The 20,300-nt window shown below is 45.8% G+C and overlaps 1 non-coding gene across 1 annotated transcript; it reads right to left on the bottom strand.

The window, feature by feature from the left end:
• Positions 1-16,852: 16,852 nt before the first annotated feature.
• On the bottom strand, positions 16,853-16,959 carry LOC125582562. The gene has a single exon (XR_007320019.1). It is a non-coding gene; the product is annotated as a small nucleolar RNA R71 (small nucleolar RNA).
• Positions 16,960-20,300: the final 3,341 nt, after the last annotated feature.

Raw genomic sequence — 20,300 nt, 5'->3', positions numbered from 1 at the left:
ATCTCTCTAAGCTTCTCCTCGCCTCAGGGCTGTCAATTGGTTGGGTGTCCATGGGTGTGGCCCAGTGCAGACTGTGTTAGACGGGTAATGGGTAATTTCATGTATTTCATGGTCCAGTTAGGCTGAACACCAAATTTGCCCATGAGCAATTGGGCCAATCTAATTGCATATTTTTTTAATATTGGGAGAAAATTGAAAAATCAATTATACGATTCATCTGCGATTCTCCGGTCTGAACCAGATTTCTCCATTATATGAAGAACAATTCTCCTAAATAGACCATTTTCAAGTTTTGATCACAAAAATAGACCATAAGAAGGAAAATAACAAAAATGTTTCATTTAATAAGTAAAAGGACCATAATACTCTAGATATATAAAAAAATTAAAAAAAAAATTGAAAATTAAAAAATATTAAAAAAAATTAAAAAAAAATTATATAGTTTTAGATTATATGTTTTTAAATTCGAATTTTTTATAAAAACTTTTTTTTTTAATTTAATTTTTTTTCATATTTTCTTTTTTGTAATTCGAAAATAGTTTTTCAGATTATTTTTAAATTTTTTATTTTCAAATTTTTAATATTTATTTTTATTTTATAAAATTTTAAATCTCAATCTCAAATCACAACCCCTTAACGGATTAGTTAACCCTAGGGGTATAAGTGTATATTTACCTCTTTAATGAAATATTTTGGTCATTTTGATCATTAGAGTCTATATTTGCGATAAAAAAATTTTTAGTGCTATCCTAAGGTATTTTTCCCTTATATAAAACAGAGTTATAATTTTTTTTTACATAAAACAGAGAGTATAATTTTTTTTATATAAAAGAGAGAGTTATAATTTTTTTTTACATAAAACACAGTTATCAAAAATTGAAGTCTATTGAATTTATTTTACATCACATTTGTATTCATAATTTTTCATCGACATTAAAATTGGACTTAGATTGAGTTTAAACAGATTTAGTTATAATTGGGCGGGTTTGGGCTGTCCAGCTGGGTGAAGTTGGGTTTGGGTATTATTGAGTGTGGGCTAAACATGGATGTGGATGTTTTGGGTCTAGAAAAATATATGCCCAACTGGACACACCCATCTGGGTGTTGGGCCGCCCAGTTGACAGCCCTACTCTAAACTCTCTGTATCGTTGGTCTGTATTTTCGGCCGGCGGTGGTGCGCTCCTTTGGCCACATCGTCGGTCGGATTGTCTTTCCTATTTCTTTTTAGCTGTATCTTTGGTTTCTTTTTGTCTACCAGTGATTATTATCTTCATACATGCTCTAAACATTTGTAGATCCAGATCGATAGATCCCTTCTCGGTTATCCTTGAATGTTGGTGGTAGATCTTCTGGTGCATGATCTCGTCCCTCTGCTGGCTCCGGGTTCGGTTGATCTAAGCACTGAAGGGTCTTGTTTCTAGATTCACGGATCTGAATTTGGTTCAAGCTTCCTTTTTATGTGCGCTTTTTATGCTTTGGTTGGTTGCTTCAAGAGTTGAAGATCTCGTTTTCAGGAGGAGCGCTTCTCCTTGGTTTCGTTTGCGATGTCCGGTTCCTGTGCATGTCATTATTCTCTTCTCCATCAGAGTTTTCCGGCTATGCTAAAGGAGTTGGAGCCTTGGCTCTTAGTCAACATGTCGATTGGTAATTCAAGTTCTTCTCCTCGTCTACCCGGTTTGGATTCAAATGGTTTGTTCTCGTGGCTCTTGTTGATCGTTGGAGCAGTATAATGAGACCCATATTGAAGATCCAGCCTCAATAATTCGACTTTGGTGATACGCTTATCTCTTCTCCTCCTGATTTCAAGCGTCTTCAGCTTCTTGAGTGTCTTGTTGTTTATGATTTTACTTATGTTTGAGTTGTATGAATGTATAATCACTGTGTTTGTTTGGGTTAGTTTCCGGGGAATTATCTTCTTTCCGCCGGCTTTAGTTTCCAGGGATTGTCCTTCATCCGCTGGCTTTGTTTCCGGGGGTTTTGGTTAAACTCGCTGGCTCTGTATCAATCTGTATGTTCTCACTTTGATGAATATAATCTTCTAGTGCTTAAAGAAAAAAGTAATTAAATTATCCAAGATTTAAATAGTGGAAGGATGCTTCACCAAATTTTTTTTTTTTGAATATATGTTAAATTTACTCAAAAATAAAAATACACATTGTTTGCATCAAGTGCTACAGAATTCAAATGAAGAGAAAGATTTAAAAAACCAGCCCCATTGTTTAGTCTTTTATTAGCGTGTGGCAAGCCACTCGCTTAAGCTTGCAGCGTAAGTAAAGTCCCCCAGCTGCCTGAAAGATAAGCATTTGTTCCTGATTTGCCTATCCAACATCTTTACTAATGCTTGAACTGAGATCGGAGTTGCCCCGTGCCGTCTATCATTTCTCTCACGCCATAGAGTATGTATGGTGATCCGAAATGCATATCGTGTAAGAAAGGTGGTTATCATATCAAGACTGTTGTCAAGCGTGAGCTCCAGCAATTATGCCCATATTGTTGCGTATCGAGTACGCAGTGTTTGATCGGGAAACGGTACGGAACGAGAGAACGTTCAGTTTTTAGATGTGGGTTTAAGCAAAGACGTCTTATTAACGGTCGGAAGAGTGTTTCGTTGGTTACAAGGAAAGGAGATGCGTGAAAAGAAAGGTACCGGAGCCTTGAAGGCTTTACCGGAGAGATACGACAAGGCGAGATAACAAAGGTAAAACCCTAATCTAGCCGCCCAGTGTGTATCAGTGATTTCGGATCCCCCTTAACTTGCCTTTTCTTCCCCTTTTATAGCTGACCTCACGCTCTTCCGTGACTTAGTTTGTGTTGTCTCTGTGGGCTTTAACTCGCTGGGCCGAGAAGCCCACGCTGTCTCGTGGAGTCGTTTCCTCGGGGCGTTTAGTCGAGAAGCCCATCGAAAGCTCTCTCACATTACGCCGAGAGATCGACCCTTCAAGCCGCCGCGCCGAACCGATGCTCCGCTTCATGTGGGCCGGGCCGTCTGTTCTTCGAGCCTTAAGGGATGGTCGAATTTACCATCTACAGTTTGTCCCCCCAGTTCATCGAGATGAAGATCCTGTCGGACTCGATGAATTTAGGAAGTTAAAGGTTTGGGAGGACTGACGGAACGTTTCGAATGAATGTCTTCTGACTGGATGTCGCGAGGCATCGTTAGGCGTTTCCCCTTTGTCGGGTGGTTTAGTAAAATCTCTACCGAACCGGCTTTGGTTTGGTTACGTTTTCCCTTAACCGTTGGTTCTGATCAGGGTTGAGGCCGGTTAAAACGGGAAGTCGAAACGACGCTTCGATTTCTTAGGCGGCTAGGTAACTGTTCCTAGGCCCACATAGGCCCATGTAGGCCAAATGATGACGCCTCGGGGAGGCACCCCTTCTTTTCCTATAAATACTCGCTTCCTTCTCATTCTCTCCATTCTTCTCCGCACTTCTCAGGTATTCTCTCTCCTCCTTCTTATTTCTCTCTCTAGGTTGTTGTTGCAACATAGATAGCGATATGTCGTCTGGCGGGGGGTTATCTCATAAACAGGGAGGAAAAGAGATCAGAGCCTCCTCTAGTCCTTCGAGAGATGCGACCGAAGCACCGCTTGAAGAATTTGAACGGATTCATCACGACGCGATGATGGACACCGGGAATTTAGATCTGTCTCAAGTCCTAGTCTCCGAATCTGCGCGTTCGTATCGGCAAGAAGTGAGAGGAAATCCAGATGAGCCACAGGCTTGCGAGAGAGACGGTTCTGGCGGTGCGGGGGACGGAGTTTTCGCTGTTAATTACGTGCCGACGTGCTATTATCCTGGAGGGATCTTTGAGGAACTCCCGGCGATAGCTTCCGAGTTTCTGCGCTCTCCTGATGTGAGTGGTCAAGCTTGGGAGAACGTCACTAAGACTCAGTCAACTCCCAATAGCGTGAAGAAGCTTCTGAGGGAACATCATGGACTAGGGGTAACTTTCTTGATTCCCTCGGAAAACCAGAGGCCTTGGTCACCGCCAGTTGGGTATCAGTGCGTTTACGAATCCTATTTTCGAGACGATACGAAGCTTTGGTTCCCAATTCCTCGACTAATCACATCGTATGCGAGGCGCCGAGATGCAGCGATAAGTCAGTTTTTGAATGGTTTGTGGCGTATCGCGGTGGCCCTGATGGTTATGGCCGCTGAAATTTATGTCTCGTTGAGCGTTCGTGTCTTCGAGGAGTTGACGTCCGTCAGTTCGTTAGACGACGGGCTTCTGCTGATAAAAATGCATCCCAGCTACAATGTGATAGGAAGGCATCCTAATAAGACGCCGGATTGGCAGAGATCTTATTTCTTCGTTAAATGTGATGACTCTGCCTTCGAAGACCCGCCAGATGACGACTACCGTGTCTTATGGAACACTTTGCTTGGCAGACATCTTCGTTAACTTGTACCGTTTCTTCGTATACTAACTGCTTTCTGCTTTTGTTGTTTTTTGTTTATGCAGCCGACCATCCGACTTCTTGTGATTATCCGGAAGACTTTCTTTCAAGTGCTCGTGCCGTTGCGAGACTTGCTCAAGAGCATTGGGGGAATATTTCTTGGGAGAGGGTTCACCGTTCGATCGGTCGTATTTCCAGGAGTAAGTCCATACTTTTCTCCTATTTCAATATGACTCTTTGACTTTGCCCTCATGGTCGGGCTTCTGGACTCGAGTTTCTCGCAGAAGATTGGAATTCGAGTTATCCTCTTTCTGCCAACAAGACTTAGAGGCGGATCTCGCTGTTCACAAAGGAAGAGCAGAAGAGAATCAACGAGGCAAGGAAAATGAGAGGGCTTCCAGATCTGAGTGCGATGATAACGGTCGAACTTAATCTGCCGAGTGTCGAACTACCTGCACCCTCTAACGAGATGGCGATTGCCGACACCACCGACGCGAGCCCTCGTCATCAAGATTCCACCGACACCACCGATTGCCGACACCACCGACACCACCGACGCCTCTCCCGAAGTTACGCTGCGGAAGAAGAAGAAATCCAAAAAGACGGGTGATCGAGAGACGGGCGCTAGTGCTCTAGTTTCGTCGATCCCTGGAACATCAGCCGTCGGTGCATCATCTCGGAAGAAGACTCCGAGGGTCGAGTTTCCTGATCACGTGTCGTTCGAGTACGATGGTCCCACCCCGCTTATTTATGCTCCTCATAAATGTGCTGAGTTGGTTAGCCAGATCAAATGCGGGCCGAAGCCTCTTCCATCCGTGTCGGACTTGATCTTTAAGGATGAGTACGTCGATGCTGCTCACACTAAATTACTGGTAAGTACCTCCTTTGACTGTCTTCCTTTTATGTGAAAAAAAAAACTTAAATATTCTGTTTTCATGTCTTGTTAGGGCGACGGGAGCATGAATTTCGTTGTTGAGAAATACGACACAGCTTTGAAGAAGACTCGCGAATCCTTGAGAAAGTCGGAGAAAGTAGTGGCGGCCAAGGGTAAGCTTCTCCGCCGGAAGAAAGCGGAATGGAGGGATGAGTTCGTGAGGATGGCCGAGAAGAGAGAACGAGCGATTGCTCGGAAGAAGATTCAGCGGGAGCGAGCTGACGCGGCCGAGGCCGAACTCTCTGTCGCTAATGTGACCATTGTGACTTTGGAGTCTCGGAAGGCCAGTCTGATGGAAGAGATGGGGGTCAAAGCCGAAGAACATAAGAAAGAGTTGGGTCGGCTTAGGGATTCGCGTGTCTATGAGGTTACGAAGGAGAGGATGAGGGTTGAGATCGAGATGATTGCGAAATTCAACAGGCACTTTGGAAACCTGCGCAAATGGTGGACTCGCCGCGGTCATTTCGACACAGCACAGTTGCTTCAGAGCCAGGCGTTTGGAACTAAGAGATGCCTTGAGGCTCTAAAGGCTGGTGGTCGTGATATCCCTCAAGATGTCATTGATACGTTCGTGGCCCGCGAGAAGCAGTTTGAGGAAGAAGCCTTGAAACTTGATCCCGGCGAGATCCCGGAGATTGACTTGACTCTTTCTCCACTTCACCTTGATTCTCAGTTCGTCGATATGCGAGCTTTTGTGGGCCTTGACCCATATGGATCCAATGCAGAGCTGGTTGATCCGAGGACTGCTGTAGTTCTCCGAAGCCCCGCTAATCTTCCCGGAGCCTCGATCGCTCCATCTCGTTCTGCAGGGGAGGAATCGTCAAAAGCCGATGCGCCGGCCCTCGCCTCTGAAGCTCTTGACGAGGGAACAAAGTCCGTCGGGAACAAAGTCCCTCTGAAGCTCTTGACGAGGGAACAAAGTCCGATGCGCCGGCCCTCGCCTCCGACTCCTCTGTTTCGAACCCAGAGGGTAATCAGGGTGAAGGGTCGGATAAAGATGGTGGCGGTGAGGAGGTTAATAAGGAGCATAGTGGAGAGACGACTGGTTCCGAAGCTCACCCTCCCGAGAGTCATCCGGAGGTTCGTGAAGGCGAGGCGATGATTCTTGTTGAGGGCGTCGATGCGGATCGGTTGGTGCGTGCTGATCCTTCGGAGCCGTCCCTTGGTGGTGGAACCGTTGCGCAGGAGCAGGCTGAAGACCCCGAGGAGTAACTCTGTCGCTTTGTCTCTTTTAACTTTTCAAAGCACTCTTGCTCTTGTGTATTACGACTTGGCTTTGTGTTGTCCTTTGCCCTTTTTTTTTAAGACTCTATTTATTTCTTCTCTTTACGAATCCTGCATCACTCGTCTCGCTTCTTTCTTTGAGTATTCGGTAGATCGGGGAGTTGCAAGAAATATGGAAATGATTATAGAGTGTGTGACTTTGCGCCGTATCGAGATAGCGATATAGTACGGGCTGTGAATTTTAATAACTCTTGTTCGAGTTTTATTTGGTCGTTTTGTCAAGTTCCCTTGTTTGCTTGACGTACGTCGACTAGATACGAGTCAATATAGGATTACTTTAGACCGTTAAAAACATCTTTTAAACGACAACGGTTCCTAACTCGATCTCAAAGTAATTTCTAAGCGTTCGGTCGGCCAAACCTTACTTAGCAATCATGAAATGGATAGGAGCATCGTCTCTGGCATATTAGTTAATACTACGATTATGACCGGATTCCCGCGAGTATGTGTCTGATCAGGACATACTCGGCCGTGAGGTGCGAGTACTGGTACGTTTGTTTTGAGATGCCAGGGCGAACTCACGTAGGTATCGCATGAGTTGTACGACTTCTCGGGGAAGCGCGACTTCTCGGGGATGTTTTTTTTTTTTGATTACAGCTGGACCCGTTAAGGCTGCCTACGTACCTCCTTTGTGGAAGATCAAGCCATTCATAGTTCTTTGTTTTCCGAGTAAAAGTGGCTGAGAGCGCATTTACTCGGGTTTTTTTTAGAGTGAACGTGACCGTTGGTCGTTCACCTGCCTTTGCTACTTTTAGTTGTGGAAGAGGCGAAGGTGCTTCGAGTTCCAGGCTCGTGGTACCGCTTCGCCTGTTGAAGTCTCGAGGCGGTAGACTCCGGGTTTCACGACCTCGATGATCTTGTAGGGTCCTTCCCAGTTGGCTCCGAGTTTTTCGGCTTTCCACTCCTTAGTGTTTTCGAACACCTTTCAGAGGACCAGATTTCCCAATTCGAGGGGGCGGGACTTAACCTTCTTGTTGTAGTAGATTTCGATCTGGTGCTGATAGTTCTGGATACGAAGTAACGCTTGGTCGCGTCTTTCCTCGATATCGCCCAGTGCGTCAAGGAGCATATCTTGGTTAAGCTCGATGTTTTGCGGCATTTTGGAACGGCGTAGGCTCATCACCTTTACCTCGACAGGTGCCATTGCTTCGACTCCATAGGCCATCGAGAAAGGGGTCGCTTTCGTCGCTCCGCGAGGCGTTGTTCTATGGGACCAGAGGACTCCATCCAGTTCTTCGGCCCAGCATCCCTTCTTCAAGTCGAGTCTTTTCTTAAGTCCGTCGATGATTGTTTTATTTGTGGACTCGGCCTGACCGTTGCCTTTGCGGGTTTCTCGGTGTGGACATATTGAGTCGAATCTTCCATCTGTCGCAGAATTCCTTGATGTTATGGGAGATAAACTGGGATCCGTTGTCGGTAACTATTTCATACGGGAGCCCGTGTCTGCAGATGATGTTCTTCCAAATAAACTTCTGCACTTTCTTGTCGGTGATGCTGGCGTAAGCTTCTGCTTCCACCCATTTGGTGAAGTAATCTGTTAAGACCAGGATGAATCTTTTTTGTCGAGAGCTCGGCATTGGTCCAATGATATCCATTCCCCACCGCATGAAGGGGTATGGCACCGTTAAGGTATGGAGTAACTCCGTCGGACTGTGGATGGTTGAAGCGTGTCGCTGGCACTTGTCACATTTCTCGGCATAGGACTCGCAATCTGTGTTCATAGTTGGCCAGTAGAAACTAAGGCTTTTCACTTTTAATGCGAGAGCTCGTCCCTCCGAATGATTCCTGCTGCCCCCTCATGTGTTTCGGCCATGACTAGTCTCGTTTCGTCTCCGGAAATGCATTTAAGGAGTACCTTTGTTGCAGTCCATCGATGAAGTGCGCCATCCATGACGACGTAATCCGCACTGCGCCGTTTGAGTCGTCGTGCTTCCCATTTTTCTGTGGGTAATACGCCGTTGGATAGGTATTCGATGAATTCCGTTCGCCAATCGTTGAGCTGTTCTTCCGTTGCGCGAGATTCCCCTTCATCAATATCCATGGCGTCGGTGATAGATGCTGCAATGGCAAGCGGCTCTGTCGCTGGGCTGATGCTTGGTGTCTCGATCCTGTGTATCGGGATTATCCTTTTTACCTGGTCATGTAGCTTACTTCCGAGGGCTGCGAGGGCGTCCGCGCATACGTTCTCTCCGCGGGGAAATTTTGTGAGCTCGAAGAACATGAAATCTCGTGTAAGATCTTTGACAGGTGTTAAGTAGGCATCCATCCTCTCATTTCTGACGTCATATTTTCCAAGAAACTGACTCACTACGAGTTGGGAGTCGCAATATGCGCTGATTCGTTTAGCCTTTACTGCTTTTGCGAGATGAAGGCCTGCGATGAGAGACTCATACTCGGCTTCGTTGTTGGATGCGGCAAAGCCAAAACTGAACGATTGCCGGATTAGTTCGCCTGTCGGGGATTGGAGCTGTACGCCTGCCCCCGAACCTTTGTTCGTGGATGATCCATCTACGTGCAATATCCACTTCAGACTTGGTAGCATGAGATCCTGTTCTAACTCCGGTGTTAGCTCGATCAAGAAGTCAGCAAGAACTTGCGACTTAGCTGCTGTTCTATTCTTGTACACGATGTTGTGCTCGCTTAGTTCCACTGCCCATTTTGTTAGCCTCCCTGATTGATTAGTATTTTGCATTACCGTTCGAAGGGGCTGGTTGGAGAGTACCTCGATAGTGTGTGACTGGAAGTAAGGTTGGAGTTTTCTTGCTGAGGTGACGACAGCGAGGGCCATCTTCTCTAAGGTCGGGTATCTCGTCTCTGGTTCCGTCATTCACTTGCTTATGTAGAAAATAGGCTTATGTTCACCTCGATCTTCTCGTATAAGGACGCTGCTGACTGCCGAGGAGGTGACGGCAATATATAGAGATAGGGTGTCCCCAACTTTGGGTTTCGACAGAACTGGAGGCGTCATGAGGTAATGCTTGAGTTGATTGAACGCTTCCTCGCATTTTTCGTCCCAGGCAAATCTTTTGTTTCCTCGCATAAGTTCTTAAAATGGGAGGCATTTATCCGTAGATCTTGAAATGAACCTATTAAGGGCTGCAATCCTTCCGGTTAAACGATGAACTTCGCGGGTGTTCTTAGGGCTTGAGAGATCAAGGATTGTCGTTATTTGCTTTGGGTTTGCTTCGATGCCTCGCTGAGTAACAATGTAACCAAGGAATTCTTCTGATGTGACACCGAAGGTGCATTTTGCTGGGTTGAGCTTCATTTTATACTCGTTCAGCGTTTTGAAGCAATCTCGCAAGTGGTCCAGATGGTCTTTGGCGCGAAGTGATTTGACCAGCATGTCGTCGATGTAGACTTCCATAGTGTTGCCAAGTTTGTCGGCGAACATTCTATTGACTAGACGCTGGTATGTCGCCCATGCGTTCTTCAGGCCGAATGGCATGACTTTGTAGCAATATGTCCCTCTGTCTAATATGAATGTCGTTTTCTCGCGATCATCCGTATGCATCATAATTTGATTGTATCCCGAAAAAGCATCCATAAAGGTTAAGAGCTCATTACCGGCGGTCGACTCTACTAAGCGGTCGATATGCGGGAGGGGGTAGCTGTCTTTCGGGCAGGCCTTATTCAAATCTGTGAAGTCAAGACAAATGCAGCACTTCCCGTTCTTCTTTTTTATGATGATGGGGTTTGCTAGCCAATCTGGGTACCGTACTTCGGCTATGAATCCTGCGTCGAGCAGTCTATCAACTTCCTCGTTTACTGCTTTAGACCGTTCGGGCCCGAGCTTCCGCCTCTTCTGTCGAATAGGTTTGAACGTCGGGTCTACGTTCAATTCATGAGATGTTATTGCGGGATCTATTCCTTTCATATCAGAAGTTACCCACGCAAAGGTTGAGGCGTTCTCTTTAAGAAAGGAAATGATCAGCGATTGCATTTCGTTGGAGAGATAAGCGCCAATGCGCACGACCTTTGATATGTCCGCCTCGTTGACGGGTACCTCGCGGATTTCTTCCTTCTGAGGATCGATCTTATGGATTGGTTTGTTGACTGCGCTGACGAGTGAGGTTGACTGTTGTAACTTGACTGCGGCGATAGGCAGGTCTCTCGCCGCTCGTTGGTCCCCACGGATTGTCTGTGTTGCTCCGTCTTTCCCAGGAAACTTAACGCACTGGTGATAAGTGGAGGGAATGGCCTTCATGGAATGTAACCAGGGTGTACCGAGGATGGCGTTGTAAGGTGCCCTAGCCCGGACGACAGAGAACTTAACAGTGCGGGTTACGTCACCTGCGTACTGGGAGACGTATCGTCCCAATCATCTGTTCCGAGGAGCCGTTGAATCCCGTGAGAGTGCGTGAAGAGGGCTTCATGTCGCGTAGGTCGACCCCCATTTTATCGAGCGTGTCTCGAAAGATAAGGTCGACTGAACTGCCAGTGTCGACGAGAACCTTTGTGACATGGCACTCACCAATTCCAATATCAATGAGGAGCGGATCGTTATGCGGCATACTAACGCCGTGAGTGTCGGCCGCCGAGAAAGAGATTCGATGGTCGTTTTCTACTTGTGAAGGCCAGTTTTGGGCAGTGACGGCCTGTAGTCTATAATCCTTAACTGCTCTGACCGAGTCCCCGCAGGGAGGTAAACCACCCATTATGACGTTAAGGTGCGGGGTGTTCGTAGCCTCCATCAACTCCCGCTGCGCTTTCCTTTTCGCTTCGATGCACGGTTGTAAATCGTGTTGCTTGAGCTTAACGCGTAAATCTTCCGCTTTGGAGTTGATCTGTTCACGTAAATCTGCGGGTAGGGATTGAAAGTTTGCTGCCGCCCCGTCGTGTGCGGTATTTCTTGCTTTTGATTCGTCAAGGGACGTCCGAAGGTCCGTCTTGCTCTCGTGCATCATTGCGGCCTTCCGCTTTAGAAAGGTACGCAGATCCTTCGAATCTGTTTTCCTATCCAACGTTTCGCGCAAATTTTGTTGCCGCGGTAGGGTTTCGTCATTCGAGGAATTAGCCTGTCGAGAGAGGATTACTTCCACTCGCCGTCGGTTTTTAGGTGGTTCTTCGTCAGTTGATTTACCCTCGAGATTGAGACTGTTTACGGCGGGTCTCTCAGGGCTGGTTCGTTCTTCTTTTTGAGGGGCTTTTGCTTGAGGCTTCTGAATCTTCTTCTCTTTGTTTTTGCTCCAACTCTTATTTTTTTTCGGCTTATGTGGAGATTCAATCTCGATTTTCCCGCTTTCGATGGATTTGAGGAAGTGTCCGTATAAGACTTTGTAATCCTTCGTATCATGTGATTTGACCTCATGATAGGAACACCATTTACTCGGCTCGATGGTGTCCGAGCTTGTTGGTTCGGGGGAACTAGACTTTGGCTGGCTGGTATCTCGATCCCAATGATTCCACCCCTTCTCTCGCGCCATTGCGGCGGAACCCGATGGTTCGCCATCGTCTATAGCATTCATGTAGCCCTTCTTTTGGTTAGGCTTGCCACTTGTGGAATGTTGGCGCGGTTCTTGACGAGCGTCGTTCGTCCGGGCGGGAGTCTGTTTCCCTTCTGCTTCTTTAGCCGCCTTGGCCCTAGTATCCTCCTCCATTCGAATGAAGTTATTGGATCGAGCGATGGTATCCGGTACTGATCTCGTCGGGTGTCGGTAAAGATCAGCCCGAAATGGTGACTTAATGTGGAGGGTGTTCATCAACGACTCCAAGGCTATATGGTCTTGTACATCGACTTTCGAGACAATGGATTTGAACATGATGTAATTTTTGAGGAAAGCCGTCGAGAGGTCGTGAAAACTATCAACGGAGTTCTCCTGAAGACCGGTGATCCAGTTAAGAGCGATGCCTTCTAGGGTTTCGACGAAAAGTTTACAAAAGCCGGCGTCTTTTTCCTCATCAGAGAGGTTCGCCCGTCGCATCGCGATATTGAAGGATGTGACGTGAGCAGAAGGGTCGGATACACCGTCGAAGGTTGGAAGACGGAGCTTTTCCATCTTTTGGAGGCGGACCTTCGTTATCTTTTCGGTGAACAGTGTCCGGAGAGATTCTGCTAGGACTCGCTCGATCTGAGGGGCGGACGTGGTGACATGATGAATCTTGGAGCTTATATCCAGCACCGACTGTTTCAGCGCGGCGAGCTCGTTTATCTTCTGCGCATCAAGACCCACGGGGGTTTGGGCCACATCATCATCGGCGACATTTTGGTTGGTAGTCTGCGTTGGTGCTGCACCAGTCGCTCTCTGTGTGTTTAACAGATGTCTTCGGTACTGCACCGTCGAAGCTTCCATGTTCGCAGTGAGGTGGGCTAAGATCTTTGCGAGCGCTGCGATTTTGGTCGGTCGCCGCTTTCTGGGCCGCATTTTGTTGCGCAAGGCGCGCCATGATGGTTTCTATTGAAGCGGGTTGGAGTGGTGTCGGAGTCACAGGGAAAGACGCCGGTGTTACTTCAGCGGCTTCACGATCTTCTCCCGAGGAAGAGCCGTCGTTACTCGTCGCCATCTTGTCGACGTTACTTTGCTAAAAGCCCCACGGTGGGCGCCAACTGTTTGATCGGGAAACGGTACGGAACGAGAGAACGTTCAGTTTTTAGATGTGGGCTTAAGCAAATACGTCTTATTAACAGTCGGAAGAGTGTTTCGTTGGTTACAAGGAAAGGAGATGCGTGAAAAGAAAGGTACCGGAGCCTTGAAGGCTTTACCGGAGAGATACGACAAGGCGAGATAACAAAGGTAAAACCCTAATCTAGCCGCCCAGTGTGTATCAGTGATTTCGGATCCCCCTTACGTTGCCTTTCCTTCCCCTTTTATAGCTGACCTCACACTCTTCCGTGACCTAGTTTGTATCGTCTCTGTGGACTTTAACTCGCTGGGCCGAGAAGCCCATGCTGTCTTGTGGAGTCGTTTCCTCGGGGCGTTTAGTCGAGAAGCCCATCGAAAGCTCTCTCACATTACGCCGAGAGATCGACCCTTCAAACCGCCGCGCCGAGCCGATGCTCTGCTTCATGTGGGCCGGGCCATCTGTTCTTCGGACCTTGAGGGATGGTCGAATTTACCATCTACACGCAGCAAACCTCTCATCAGCTGAGACCAGACAGCACCCGAATAAGTGCAAGAGAAAAATATATGATCCCTAGTTTCAAATTGGTTACAGAAGATACATGCCGAGCTAACTCATGCGTTCCACTGAAGCATACGGTCTCCTGTTGAGAGCCGATTGTGTAGAGTAAGCCATGGGAAGAAAGCGAACTTTGGAGTATGATGTTTGAACCAGAGACCTTTGCACCATTCAACTGTGGTTCCTTCCTGATGGAGTAGATTCCATGTATTTTTGTACTGAAGACATACTTGTATGTATCAGAAGAACTCTTCCAGACAGAGTAGTCAGCCGCATTCGTTAGATTACTCCTCTGCACCTCCATGACAGCCTCAATACTATTGAAAATCTCCCTGCGATGATTACGCCGGCATCGTTGCAGAGCCGAAGAGACAGCCGCAGTCAAGCAGATACCCATGTCAATGCAACCTCGGGGCCCCGTGAGATCAAATAGACATCCTAGTGAGGACCAGGAGTCAAACCAAAAAGATGTTTGATTACCATCACCAACCTTCTTGCGATGAAATTTTTTTGCAATGTCTCTGTACTTTAACAACTTCCGCCACATCCATGACCTGCAAGTATGTATGTATCCATTTGGTCTACAAAGAAGGTTGAGCATAGAGTAATCTCCACACCAGTTTCAGGCAGAGTAACTTGTTCATTTCTGATGTATATAGCATTTTTACATGTTTTTAGCTATTGATTTTGGTCATTTTTAGTGTTTAGGAGTTGCATTTAGGTGTCATTAGGTGTTGCATTTGTACATATTGCATAAACAGGGGCTGGAATGTACAATCTAAAGTTATGGGGCAATTTGAGGACTAAACTGTACGAAACAGAAGTTTTGGGGTCAAAAATAGAAATGGAGCAAAACACAGGGACCAAGTATGCAAAATGTTAGAAGTTGGTCATGTCTCTGTCGTGAGCTTTGGAGTGTTCGACGCGGAGAAGATGAGTGCTCGATCCGTCAGCCTCGACGCCCAGCCTGCAGCTTGAGACCCGCAAAGACTCAAGCGACCGATCCATGAAACCTGAGCCTCGCGACCTGTCACTCTCGGTCCAGCCCCCAGTTCGACGAAGACGAAGTGCTCGATGTGAAGAGGCCAAGCTGCTCGCTTCAATGCCCTCGACCTTGGCTTCAATCCGTGAGCACCAATCGACCGCTTCATGCCTATCAGATGGCTCGATGTGGTTTGCTCAGTCCAACGACGAAGTTCCTCGATCTATGGCGACCCGAAACGAACGAAGAAGACGAGTCACGGCGACTCTGGTACAGTAGATCGACGGCGAGACCGGAAGCTCCGGTTTGGACGCGAGAGAGACGAGGGCGAGCAGATGCGGTGAAGCGACAGAGAAGGCCGAGGCGCGGTTACAGTCCCTGAGCTCGAGCTCGAGCTCGATGCGTAGAAGGGCAGAAAAAGGCCAAACGCAGTTTGGTACAAAACGCGCGTTTTCAAAACGCAGTCGCAACCTCCTATCGCGAAATAAAAAACAGCGTTTCGCAATTGAACCCTACTTTTGAACACTATAAATATGTAAACCCTAATTATTTTAGATCATATCTTGTTTTCTCCCTTAAGACAATCACCATTAGAGTAAAAGACACAATCTTTATCATTTTTTATATTATTTGTCTTTTGAATCTTTAATATTAAGTGTTCATCTATCTCTCTAAACATGATTTGTCTTGAACTTAACATGAGTTTAAGATCTATCGTGACAATTAGTGAGTAGACTCATCTTGAATCTATGGGTTAGGCATATTTGAGGTGATTTGTGAAGAGTTAAGGTGTTTGTTACTAGATTTACTTGTTTCTATGCTTGCTAAGGGTTCTTAATGCTAGATCAGACTTGTTCTCTCAGATCTAGATTCTAAGCTATTTCACACCCGAAAGATGTTCGTTGAAATGCTTGAACGAACTTAGTGAAGCTCTTGCATGATTGGCCAACGGAAGTTGATGTTAAGACTGCTAGATGGTTATTAGACTTGTAATTCATGCATGCTAGATTGCGTTAAGCCAACGGCAGTTTATGTTTAATTCATGATAGCATAGGGGTTTCTGTCACGGAAGTGGATTAATCTATCTGAATGAGATCTAGATCTATAGAACTTGTAGATTATTTGGATAACACCTTGACTTGGAAGCTAGTCATCTTGGATCGATTGCCTTATACCCATGGGTTATCCCTTAATATTGATTGAAAACTTGCTTTGTTCTCTGTTACTTTAGTTCTTAATTTTAGTTTCATTGTTGTTACTTGGTTACCATTCCAACACATCTTTGATTGCACTTAGATTGAGTAAATGTCTTGCATTCTCATTGCTTAAAATCATCTTAGGACTGGATTGACACCTCAAATACTACATCGGTTTGAGGATTAAACTTATCTTACATCAAGTTTTGGCGCCGTTGCCAATTCTAAGATTGATTTTAACATTGAGATTTAGCCATTGCTTGAAACGAAGTCTTACTTTCTGTTATTGACTACTAATTCTCTTTCTGAGTCCTTTGTCAATGTCAGGTGCATGAACCTGAGAAGTACATGATCAACGAATTTTGTACAACCAGTAGACGACATCAAAACATTGGAAAGGGAAATTGCAAGAAAGAGAAGAGAAGAAGAGCGACATGCTCATTTCGATCGTTTGGGGTTTGAGATGGAACATCAACAACAACAACCTCAACACGAAGATGTTCTTGGAGCTGCTACTCAAGGACACAATGGTCAAGGAGCTGCCAACCTTGGACCACAACACCCACTGCGTAATGCTCGGGTGATTGGAACTTTCGACCAACCAAATATCCACGGTACTCAATTGGGCATTCGTGCACCTGCAGTAGCGAACAACAACTTCAAAATCAAGTCAGGTTTGATCAACATGGTACAAAGCAATAAGTATCATGGTCTGCCCATGGAAGACCCGTTGGACCATTTGGATAACTTCGACAGGCTCTGCCGGACCGTAAAGATAAATGGCATTCCTGAAGATGCCTTCAAACTGACACTGTTTCCATTCTCTCTAGGAGACAAAGCTCACTTATGGGAGAAGAATGTACCCTCTGACTCGATTACAACTTGGGACGAGTGTAAAAGAGCTTTTCTCACCAAATTTTTCTCAATCTCTCGCACTGCAAAACTGCGAAACGAGATCTCTGGCTTTCATCAACAAAATTTTGAAACTTTTGGTGAAGCGTGGGAGCGGTTCAAAGGTTACACAACTCAGTGCCCCCATCATGGTTTCAATAAAGAGAGCTTGTTGAGCACATTCTACCGAGGAGTCTTGCCTACTTTCAGAAATATGCTGGACACTGCAAGTAATGGAAACTTCTTGGGCAGACCCGAGCATGAAGGGATGCAACTGGTGGAAAACTTAGCGCATAGCGACTCTACTCAATGTGATGTGTATGACAGAAGCAACCGAGGTGGTGGAGGAGATAATGTCTATACCAAGAAAGAAATGAAGACTTTGGAAGATAAGATAGACCTACTTCTTTCAGAAAGATCACAACAAGTCAACTTTGTTGGTGATCAACAACCACCCACTGAGTCTAAGGAAGTCGACGGTCTGGAAGGTCAGGAAGAAGCTTATTTTGTCAGCTCCAATGGCACTTGGTACAAGAGGGATACAATTTTCAAGGAAACTTTCAGAGCAAACCCCAGTACCAGAACAACTACCAACAAAAACCATTCTACAACAACCAACAGAGTGGCTACCAACCCAAACCCAGCTACCCACCCGGTTTCTACAACAAGAGCAACCAGCCCACCCAAAGTCAAAGCAGCTCCTCTAGCTCTGCCCCTCAGGAGAGCAGCACCGATCTTATGCTTAAACAGATTATAGAATCTCTGGCCAGACAGGAGAAGAGCAACACCACCTTCGCGGCAAGCCAAGCAAACTTGGAGAAAGCCCAAGCAAACATTGGAGCTGAAATGCGAGATCTTCACAATAGAGTTGATGGCAGTTACAATGATCTTAACAACAAGTTTTCTCACATCTCGTCTAGTTTCAAGGCCTTGGAGAATCAATTTGCTTCTATGAGCTCCAATTCTAAGCGGCCGATGGGATCACTTCCCGGAAAATCTGAGCAAAACCCTAAGGAGACAATGCACTCAATCACCCTAAGAAGTGGTAGAGAGTTACCTCCTAGAGTTCTCATTAAGGATAATGAGAAACAAGATGGGGAGGTGGTCATCAATCTTGATGATGATGTTGTGCTTATTGATGAGAAAAAAAATCAGGAGATACTGGAAAAGATTGTACAAGCTAAAGGAAAAGGAAAAGTTGGAGAAGAGAAGAATAGTTCAGACAAGAAGCAAGCTGCTAGTTCTTCAAAAGAAAAAACATTCACCCCTCCTCCTTATGAACCCAAGTTGCCATTTCCAGGAAGGTTTAAATAGCAATTGATTGAGAAGTACAAAGCCCTCTTCGACAAGAAAATGAGTGAAGTTCATATCACCATGCCAATCATTGATGCGTTTATGATGGTTCCTAAGTACAGCAAGTTCTTGAAAGATGCTGTAGCAAAAAAGAAAAAGGATATGGAAGGCATGGTCATCCTCACTCATGAATGCAGTGCGATACTCCAGAGGCTGAGTGTTCCAAAGAAGCTTGAAGATCCTGGCAGCTTCACCTTACCGTGCGCCATTGGACTTCTAGAGTTCGAGAAATGTCTTTGTGACCTAGGAGCAAGTGTCAGTCTTATGCCACTCTCTATTGCAAAGAAATTGGGTTTCACCCAGTTCAAATATGCAGACTATCTTTGATATTGGCTAACCGCTCTGTGAAACTCCCCGTCGGGATCTTAGAGGATCTTCCTGTGATGATCGGAAATTATGAAGTACCCACTGACTTTGTGGTACTCGAGATGGAGGAGGATCCAAAAGATCCTTTGATCTTTGGAAGGCCATTCTTGGCTACCGCATGAGCCATTGTGAATGTAAAAGAAGGGAAGATTGACCTTGGGCATGGAAATATTCTGCACTTTGATATCAATGAAGTCATGAAGAAGCCCATCATTGAAGGTCAGCTGTTCTACATTGTGGAAATGGATGCCCTTGCTGATGACTACTTGGAAGAGCTGGCCCTAGAAGACTCTCTTCAGCACGCTCTCACCATCAACAAAGAGGATCAGTTGATTGATGACAAGGAACGCATGAGGTATGCACAGATACTAGACTCTCATGAGGAAATGGATGGAGAAAACCGGTTTGTCGAGTTGCCACAAGTACTTGGCCTCGTTGCCTCAGTTGACTCACAAGAAGAGCCTCAGGAATCTGACTGGAGCGAGCTCAAAGCTCCCAAAGTCGACCTCAAACCACTCCATGAGGGACTAAGGTACGCTTTTCTTGGCTCGAATGAAACTTATCCAGTGATTGTCAACAATAATCTTGATGAGATTCAATTGTCTGAGCTTTTAACTGAACTGGAAAAGTATAGAAAAGCAATTGGGTATTCTCTAGATGACATCAAAGGAATATCTCCTTCTTTGTGCATGCATCGGATACATCTTGAGGATGAATCCATGACTTCTGTCGAGCATCAAAGACGGTTAAACCCCAACCTGAAAGATGTCGTCAAGAAAGAGATTCTTAAGCTCCTGGATGCTGGAGTGATCTACCCTATCTCTGATAGTTCTTGGGTCTCTCCTGTCCATGTTGTGCCAAAGAAAGGAGGTATCACTGTTGTTAAAAATGACAAAGATGAACTGATTCCCACCAGAACAATCACAGGACATAGAATGTGCATTGATTATAGGAAGTTGAATTCTGCATCTAGGAAAGATCATTTTCCTTTACCATTTATAGATCAGATGCTTGAGCGCCTTGCAAATCATCCATTCTATTGCTTTCTTGATGGATACTCAGGATTTTTCCAAATCTCCATACATCCAAATGACCAAGAGAAAACGACATTCACTTGTCCTTATGGTACCTTCGCATATCAAACGATGCCATTCGGACTGTGCAATGCACCATCGACATTTAAACGAGCAATGATGTCAATTTTCTCTGACCTCATTGAGGATGTAGTGGAGGCCTTTATGGACAATTTTTCTGTGTATGGTTCTTCGTTTGCCTCGTGTTTGTCCAATCTATGCAGGGTTTTACAAAGATGCGAAGCTGCCAACCTCGTGCCCAACTGGGAGAAGTGCCATTTTATGGTGAATGAAGGAATTGTTTTGGGGCACAAGATTTCCTAGAAGGGCATAGAGGTAGATCAAGCTAAGATCAATGTCATGGTTGGGTTACAGACGCCTACCTCAGTGAAAGGGATAAGGAGTTTTCTTGGTCATGCCGGTTTCTACAGAAGATTCGTCAAAGACTTTTCAAAGATAGCCCAGCCTTTGACTAAGTTGATGTGCAAAGAAATTGCCTTTGTCTTTGATGAGGAATGCTTGAGGGCATTTGAAAGGCTGAAGAATGAACTGATCAGTGCTCCCATTGTACAAGCACCTGACTGGGATCTACCTTTCGAGATCATGTGTGACGCAAGCGACTATGCAGTAGGAGCAGTGTTAGGGCAGAAGAAGGATAAAAAGACTCATGTCATCTACTACGCAAGTAGGACGCTGGATGATACT

This window comes from Brassica napus, chromosome C2 (genome assembly GCF_020379485.1).
Source record: "Brassica napus cultivar Da-Ae chromosome C2, Da-Ae, whole genome shotgun sequence".
Taxonomy (NCBI): Eukaryota; Viridiplantae; Streptophyta; class Magnoliopsida; order Brassicales; family Brassicaceae; genus Brassica; species Brassica napus.
The sequence above is the reverse complement of the archived record's forward strand: the minus strand, read 5'-3'. Positions and strand labels throughout refer to the sequence as shown.